The sequence below is a fragment of the Callithrix jacchus genome, chromosome 13 (genome assembly GCF_049354715.1).
Source record: "Callithrix jacchus isolate 240 chromosome 13, calJac240_pri, whole genome shotgun sequence".
Lineage (NCBI taxonomy): Eukaryota > Metazoa > Chordata > Mammalia > Primates > Cebidae > Callithrix > Callithrix jacchus.
In genome coordinates, this window is record NC_133514.1 from 38,478,346 (window position 1) to 38,486,090 (window position 7,745).

Consider the following 7,745-nt stretch of genomic DNA (forward strand, 5'->3'; position numbering starts at 1 on the left):
TGGTGGAGGCCGGAGAAAGGAAGCAGTTTGTCCCAGCCATTTTCTTTCCCATTTACAGCTTGTCAATGGCAGAGCCGAAGCTGGACTCCTGGCCTATCTGACCCTAAGTTCAGGGTTCTCCTGGAACCTCACCTGCCCCTGCTGAGACACACACCTGAGAACTAATGCTAGGCAGACAGGAGAAGCTGTGTCTGGGACCCTTTTCCTCCCCACATTTAGTGGTCTCTAGAACTATTCATCTGAACTTTTTGGTTATTCCTAACTAAAAAGTTGCAGTGGAGATGGATTTAGGTCAACATGGGGAAATGTTTGTGATGCATCATTGACTTTAAAATAGGTTATGGGGCCAGTCACGGTGGCTCACGCCTGTAATCCCAGCACTTTAGGAGGCTGAGGCAAGAGGATCACCTCGGCAAGAGGTTGGGAGTTCAAGACAAGCCTGGCCAACATAGTGAAATCCGGTATCTACGAGAAACACAAAATTAGCCAAGTGTGGTGGCACACGCCTGTAGTTCCAGCAACTTGGGAGGCTGAGTCAAGAGAATCACTTGAACCAGGGAAGCAGAGGCTGCAGTAAGCCAAGATCACACCACTAAAGTCCAGCCTAGGTGAGACAGAGCAAGACTCTGTTTCTTTAAAAAAAAAAAAAAAAGGGTTATAGGCTGGGTGCAGTGGCTCATACCTGGAATCCCAGCAATTTGGGAGGCTGAGGTGGCATCATTTGAGGCCAGGAGTTTGAGGCTGCAGTGAGCTATGGTCACACCACTGTATTCCAGCCTGGACAACACAGCAAGACCCTGTCTTTAAAAACAAAAAACATTATAAAGTATTATGTGCAACAGCGTTTCATTTTTCTGAAAATACACACATTTAAAGAAGAGGCTGGAAGGATAGACCTTCAGCTTTGAAAGCAACCCCGGAAGTGTTCCCCAAATCTCTCCTGCTGGCACTTGAGCAGGGATTGGATATACACCTACCCTGGTGATCTGAGTCCTGAGAGGGATGGGAAGACAAGGAGCAACAGGGGGAAAAGCTGGCAGTGACAAGTCCTAGGATTTGAGGCAGGGGGTACAACAGAAGAATTCATGTTTTTTTTCTCTCTTGTTTATCTGTACTTTCTAAATTTTCCACAAAACACATTATTGCATTTTTAATTTAAAAAAAAAAACACAAGACCCAGGGACAACGGACTCAGATGTTGAAATGTTCTGACGTTCACCAGAGGCTGCAGGGCTTAGAGCTTTCTGCTTACCAAGAAGAAATGACAAACAACAGGGGTCTCCTAAATGGCAGCCCTGGTATTTCCAGGAGAGCCTTAGTTCCCCCTCAGACTCAGAGTGGAGCCTCCAGGAATGGGTACCACCAGTCCCACGAGGGAGAGAAAGTGCCATCACCTGCATCGCCATCACCAATGCGGGGTACCTTCGGCACCTCGCCAGCACATTTTATTTATTCATTTTTCAATGTCCATAGGTTTTTGGGGAACAGGTGGTATTTGGTTACATGAGTAAGTTCTTTAGTGCTGATTTGTGAGATTTGGTTACACCCATCATTCCAAGCAAGTATACACTGAACCCAGTTTGCAGCCTTTTATCCCTCACCCCCTTCCCATCTTTTCTGCCTGAATCCCCAAAGTCCATTGTACCATTCTTATGCCTTTACATCCTCATAGCTTAGCTCCCACTTAGGAGTGAGAATATATGATGTTTGCTTTTCCATTCCTGAGTTACTTCTCTTGGAATAATAGTCTCCAGTGCCAAATCACTTGAACCAGGAAGGCAGAGGTTGGAGTGAGCCAAGATCGTGCCACTGCACTGGGTGACAGAGGAAGACCCCGTCTCAAAAACAAACAAACAAAAAAGAATAATAGTCTCCAATCTCATGCAGGTGGCTGTGAATGCCATTAATTCATTCCTTTTTATGGCTGAGTAGTATTCTACCATATATAGAGAGAGAACAGTTTCTTTATACACTCATTGACTGATGGGCTGGTTCCATATTTTTGCAATTGCACTTACGCGTTTTAATCATTTAATCCATACCACTGCCTCAAAGCAAGTGGGACACTCATCCTTTTCTCCATTGCACAGATCAGGAAACTGAGACCCAGAGAGGTGAGGGGATTTGCCCAAGATTCCACAACAGTCAGAACCAGGGATCTACAGAGCCTGGCTTCCTGGCATTCAGTTGACCACACACACAGCAGGTCCCGTCAGCACCTTAGAGCTTTCCAGGGCTCTAAGGGTTGGCCTTAGATTTATGGTGGGCATGTTGAGAAGCCACACCAGCCCTCCTGTTTCCCAAATAGCTCCCTTGGGTCCTTCTAGGGAGTGCCCCGACATTGCCTGGCCTCAGAACTTCCTGGCCGGAACCACTCCTGAGCCAGGTGACTGCAGAAGGGACCAGGTATGTTCCTTGGGTAATGCAACTGTGACAAGAGAGCACACACTGGGCGGATTAAATGACAGAGATGGATTGTCCCATCACTCTGGAGGCTTGAAGTCTGAGATCAAGGTGTCAGCAGGGTTGGCTCCTACTCAGGGCTCTGGGGAAGGATCTGTTCCAGGCCTCACTCCTTGGTGGGCAGGTGATCATGACTTGGCTGGTAGGTGACCTTGGCTTGGATGGCAGGTGGCCATGTCTTGGATAGTAGGTGGCATGGCTTAGATGGTAGGTGGCCATGGCTTGGTGGGTAGGTGGCCATGGCTTGGGGGGTAGGTGGCCATGGCTTGGTGGGTAGGTGACCTTGGCTTGGATGGCAGGTGGCCATGTCTTGGTTGGCAGGTGGCCATGTCTTGGTTGGCAGGTGGCCATGTCTTGGATGGTAGGTGGCCATGGCTTGGTGAGTAGGTGGCCATGGCTTGGTGGGTAGGTGGCCATGGCTTGGTGGGTAGGTAGCAATCTCCTCCCTATGTCTTCACATGGTTATCCCTCTGTTCCTGTCTGTATCCTAATTTCCTCTTCTTATAAAAACATCAGTCATATTGGACTAAGGCCCACCCTAGTAACCTCGATTTAATTTAATTACCCCGTTAAAGATCCTATCTACAAAGATAATTACATTCTAAGGTTCTGGCAGGTTTAGGATTTCACTATTTGAATTTGTGGGCAGGAGTGACACAGTCAACCCCCAACAGGTTAAACCACCTTTACTTGGAAGGGTTCCCCACATCTCTCCTGCTGGCACTTCAGCAGGGATTGGATAGACACCTATCCTGGTGACCTGAGTCCTGAGAGGGGTGGAAGACAAGGAACAATAGGGGGAAAAGCTGGCAGTGACAAGTCCTGGGATTTGGGGCAGTGGGTACAACAGGAGGGAGCTGGGATGATGGCTGCCAGGAAGGGTAGGCCGCCCACAGGCTGGTGTGAAACAAGGAGGCTGGCCCAGGGCCCAGATGACCCACAGGTCTGCAGAGACTGTCGTTCCACTGGTGAGCAACACAGGTGCACCATAAAATATTTTTGCCTGTAAGGAAGGATTATTAGAGGATAACTGCTTTCCTAGTAAGAAGAAGCAAAAATCAGAAAGCTCTGGAACTTTGGGCAAATCATTTCCATATCAATAATGAACGAAATTAGCCCAGAAGACTTCCACCTTCCCCTCCAGTACTGATGTTTTCAGATTCTGACAGTGAATCTTTCTCTGAATTTCATTGGAACTGATAAGATTTTATCTGGGCTTGGCACATAGTAGGTGCTCAGATAAATCCAGCTTCCTCCCTCCAGCTGCTGCCTTCCACCCTATGGCTATCATCAACTCCCAGGTCCTCCTTTCAGGTTAAAACAAGAAAGAGGAAGAAGAGGGGCATCATTAGATGCTGGGTGTACAATGCTCTCAGAAAGAATGCCCCAGAAACCAATGACAGTGGCTGCCTATGAGAAGGGGGAACACAATAGTGAGGGGTCAGAAATGAGAGCAATTTTCCTTTTCGCTGCATCTTTCTTTATACCTTTTTGTTTTTAAACCACTTGGATGTATTACCCATTATATTAATTTTACATTTTACAAGATTGCAAAAGAATGGGATAACCAGCACACACACAGCCCTGAGTTTGTGACATTTCCTTCCTCCTCATCATCTCCAGCCTGGCCCTGTCAGTGGGTCCTGGTCCTTCATCTTCATCCTCGTGTTGGTGATGCTACTGAGCCACTGATCCTGCACAGTATCAAGTAACCCCTACACAAATCCTATGACCTTCACACCAACCTTGGAGCTAGGGAATAATGTTGTCCCCATGTTAGAGGGGAGAAAACTGAGCTCAAAAGACAATAAACTAACTGAAGAGGCCGGGTGTGGCAGCTCATGCTTGTAATACCAACACTTTGGGAGGCTGAGGCAGGCGGATCATGAGGTCATGAGTTCAAGAGCAGCCTGGCCAACATGGTGAAACCCTGTCTCTACTAAAAATACAAAAATTAGCTGGGTGAGGTGGCAGGCACCTGTAATCCCAGCTATTTGGGAGGCTGCAGCACAAGAATCGCTTGAACGCAGGAGGCAGAGGTTGCAGTGAGCCAACATCACACCACTGCACTCCAGCCTCGAGACAGAGCAAGACTCTGTCTTAAAAAAAAAAAAAAAAAGGAACTACCAGAAGATCCCACCAGGTGTGTCCAGCTCCTGAAGCTACACTCTGGGCTATTAATTGTTGCCTCTCCAACCCCTCCTGCCCCCATCCACTACGAATGTGCATGTCCTGGCCCCTCAATATAGACCAAGGATCTAGAGAAAAGAGTTTGTATCATTTATATTTATATTTATATTTATATTTATATTTATATTTATATTCTCCATCCCGCCCCCTTCTCCACCCTACCAAAAAAATAATAGTTTTCCTAGCTCTGAGCAAAAATGAGCATTTGTTCAATAATTGCTGGACTGAATTAAACTTATCAAAAATGGAGTCCTCTTCCAGACCACAGCCTTCGTCATCATCATCATGGACAAATGTTTCATGAGACATCTACACTGTGCTAGAATCTAGAGAAGATATATAGATGCTTAAGTCTGGCTGATCTAGAAAGAGCTTCTAGATAATACTTCGGAGTAGGGCAGATTACAGAGTACCTCTGGAAATTTTTGCAAAACTGCCTTTTCTCGCCTCCTATCCCACACACACCCATGCACACTCATAAAGTATTCTTAGTTCAGATAAGGTGTTTCAGCCATAAATCCATCATGATGGGGCAAGAGGTTTTATTTAGCAATTATAGCGCTCCATTGCACAGCAGTTATCAATGCAAGGAGGAAAGATACTTGGCTTGCCTATCTCCTCATCTCCCAGCTCTGGCCGAGACACCTGTCAGGAGAAGCAGCAGCTACCTTTCAGGTCTGACATCTCAGAAGCCTGGCTGGGATGGGGCCGGCCCTGGGGCTGGGCAGGGTGCTTCCAGACAGAACTGGGACTGGGTGCCCTCCTCACATGGGAGCAGAGCATGGCTTTCAGAAGGAACCCTCCCCCCACCAAAAGCAGGGAATTCTCCTCCCCCACCGCCCCCCGCTTGATCCTTAAGAGAAGGAACTCACCCTGTCCTGTAAAGAAGAAATCTGGTCCTACAGTATGAGATCAGAAGGATTTTGCCCCTGGAGCTTTCTCAGGGATGGGAGGTCGGTATTCCAATGCCACGGATAATCGTCAGAGTCATTCTCATGGGAACTAAGCTATGCCTATCACTGTTAAGTTTGCAAAACACCTGCTATGCACTATCTCATTAGCTATTATTTCACAATGCTCCAATGAGGTCAGCAGGGCAAATGCTCTATACCCCTATGTTCACTTGAGTCACAATGAGATAAAGTGACTTGTTCAAGATCACACAATTAGTTAATGACGTATATTAGGTTGGATCATCTGAGGCTGCCAAAAAAGATGGACAACCCCTATCTTCTCCCTTTGACTTCAGAGGGCAAAGAGAAGCTGTGATTTGTGCCTTGGCATGGCAAAGCCCCCCAGTGGGGTAGGAGTCTCTCCGTCCACAGTGACCACACACAGCCTGCAAATCCATAGGTGCCTTGGTGGCTTTGGAAGAGGAGGAAGAGATGCACCTTGGACCTTCTTTATTCTCCATTCCTTTCTGTCCTTCAGGACCAGGCGGGTAGGTCAGCCCCAGTGAACTCTCAAATGACCACTGAAGGAGGAAGTGAGTGCAGAGTGTGATACCACTCACATCCCAGACTGTTTGCTCAGCTGGGAGGCGGTGTTGCAATTCTTCCTCCTGCAGAGATAACACCCTTCTCATGGCTCAGGCATCACCTATCTCCTCTAGGCTGCGCTCCTACTTGTCCATCTCTGCTTTGACCTTGTTTCCAGGATCCAGGAAGGACATGTGCATGTAGCTGCCTCCCCCCACTGCAATCTACAAGCCTGAAATTGGAGGTGTTCATTCCATTCCCCTGAGGGCCCCACTTCCTCTCACTTTCTCTCTCCCCAAGCTGGAAACCTCAGATCATTTCTAAATTCTTTATTCCCCTTTGCATTTCAATGAAGAGAAGTTTCGGCAATACATTTTATCACTTTCAATCTCATCGCATTCCATGCTTAAGGCTCAGAGAGACCTACAGAAAGAGCACTGTTGTTCACTCAGTGGGCAAAAGCAGGGAAGCCCAGCCCATTTGTAGTGGGAGTCTCTTCCTCTCCTTCATCTGTGATCCTGACTCTAGACCTCACCTCCAAGGTGTTGGAATGGTGTCTCTCCCCCTCACTATCCCGCACATAGCACAGTGCCCTGGTAAACATGAGGCCTCAGAAACTCTCCCTGCACCAGGCACTTCGAATGTAAGAGTTTTTTGTTTGTTTGTTTGTTTGTTTTTGAGACAAGGTCTTGCTCTGTCACCCAGGCTGGAGTGCAGTGGTGCGATCATGGTTCACTGAAATCTTGACCTCCTGGGTTCAAGCAACCCTCCCACATCAGCCTCCCCAAGTAGCTGAGACCAGAGGCATGCACCACCATGCCTGGCTAATTTTTGTATTTTTTGTAGAGATGGGGTTTCAACATGTTGCCCGGGTTGGTCTCAAATTCCTGGGCTCAAGTGATCCCCTCCTGCCTCAGCCTCCTAAGTTGCTGGGATTACAGGTGTAAGCCACCATGCCAGGCCAGGAACTTAATTGCCAGTCTGCCTTCTAGCATTCTCCAACAATGGGGAAAGAAACCAGAAAACAAACAGAAGGGACAGGTGTTTGGTTTAGAAACCACCTTCACTCTGTCTTGCTTCTTTTCATTTTTAAACCTATCTGCTGATTTTCTATTTTTGAATGAGTCTGACTCCATCTATCTACCCAGCCTTACTCCCTGACAGCTCCTGACAAACTCGCTCTGAACTATGGACACATAGATCTGGCTCCAGTGCAGTTTAACTGCACTGAACTATGTGTCCATCAGGCAATAAGAGTAGGCAAGCGGCAGGGTCTCCAGGGTGAGAATCATGAGCCCTGCCTGGCCTCTCTTCTCCCCAGTGCTGGAATTGCCATTGCCAGGGAACAATCTAGAAGACAGGATGGGGCTTCAAAAGCAAATGTGGCCAGGCACAGTGGCTTACGCCTGTAATCCCAGAATTTTGGGAGGCTGAGGCAGGTGGATCACCTGAGGTCAGGAGTTCGAGACCAGCCTGACCAACATGGTGAAACCCCCCCCCCCGCATCTCTACTAAAAATACAAAAATTAGCCAGGTGTGGTGGCGGGCACCTGTAAATCACAGCTACTCAGGAGGCTGAGGCAGGAGAATCACTTGAACCCAGGAGGCGGAGGT

At 47.8% G+C, this 7,745-nt stretch overlaps 1 long non-coding RNA gene across 1 annotated transcript in view; it reads right to left on the minus strand.

Annotated features, from left to right (window-relative positions):
- The window catches only part of LOC118146788 (uncharacterized), a 63,213-nt gene extending 57,542 nt beyond the window's left edge, over positions 1 to 5,671 (minus strand). The window contains exons 1-2 of the long non-coding RNA XR_008475939.2: positions 5,526 to 5,671; positions 683 to 801 (exon numbers count right to left, since the gene is read on the minus strand). This is a non-coding gene — a long non-coding RNA (uncharacterized LOC118146788). The remainder of the gene's footprint in view (positions 1 to 682; positions 802 to 5,525) is intronic.
- Positions 5,672 to 7,745: the final 2,074 nt, after the last annotated feature.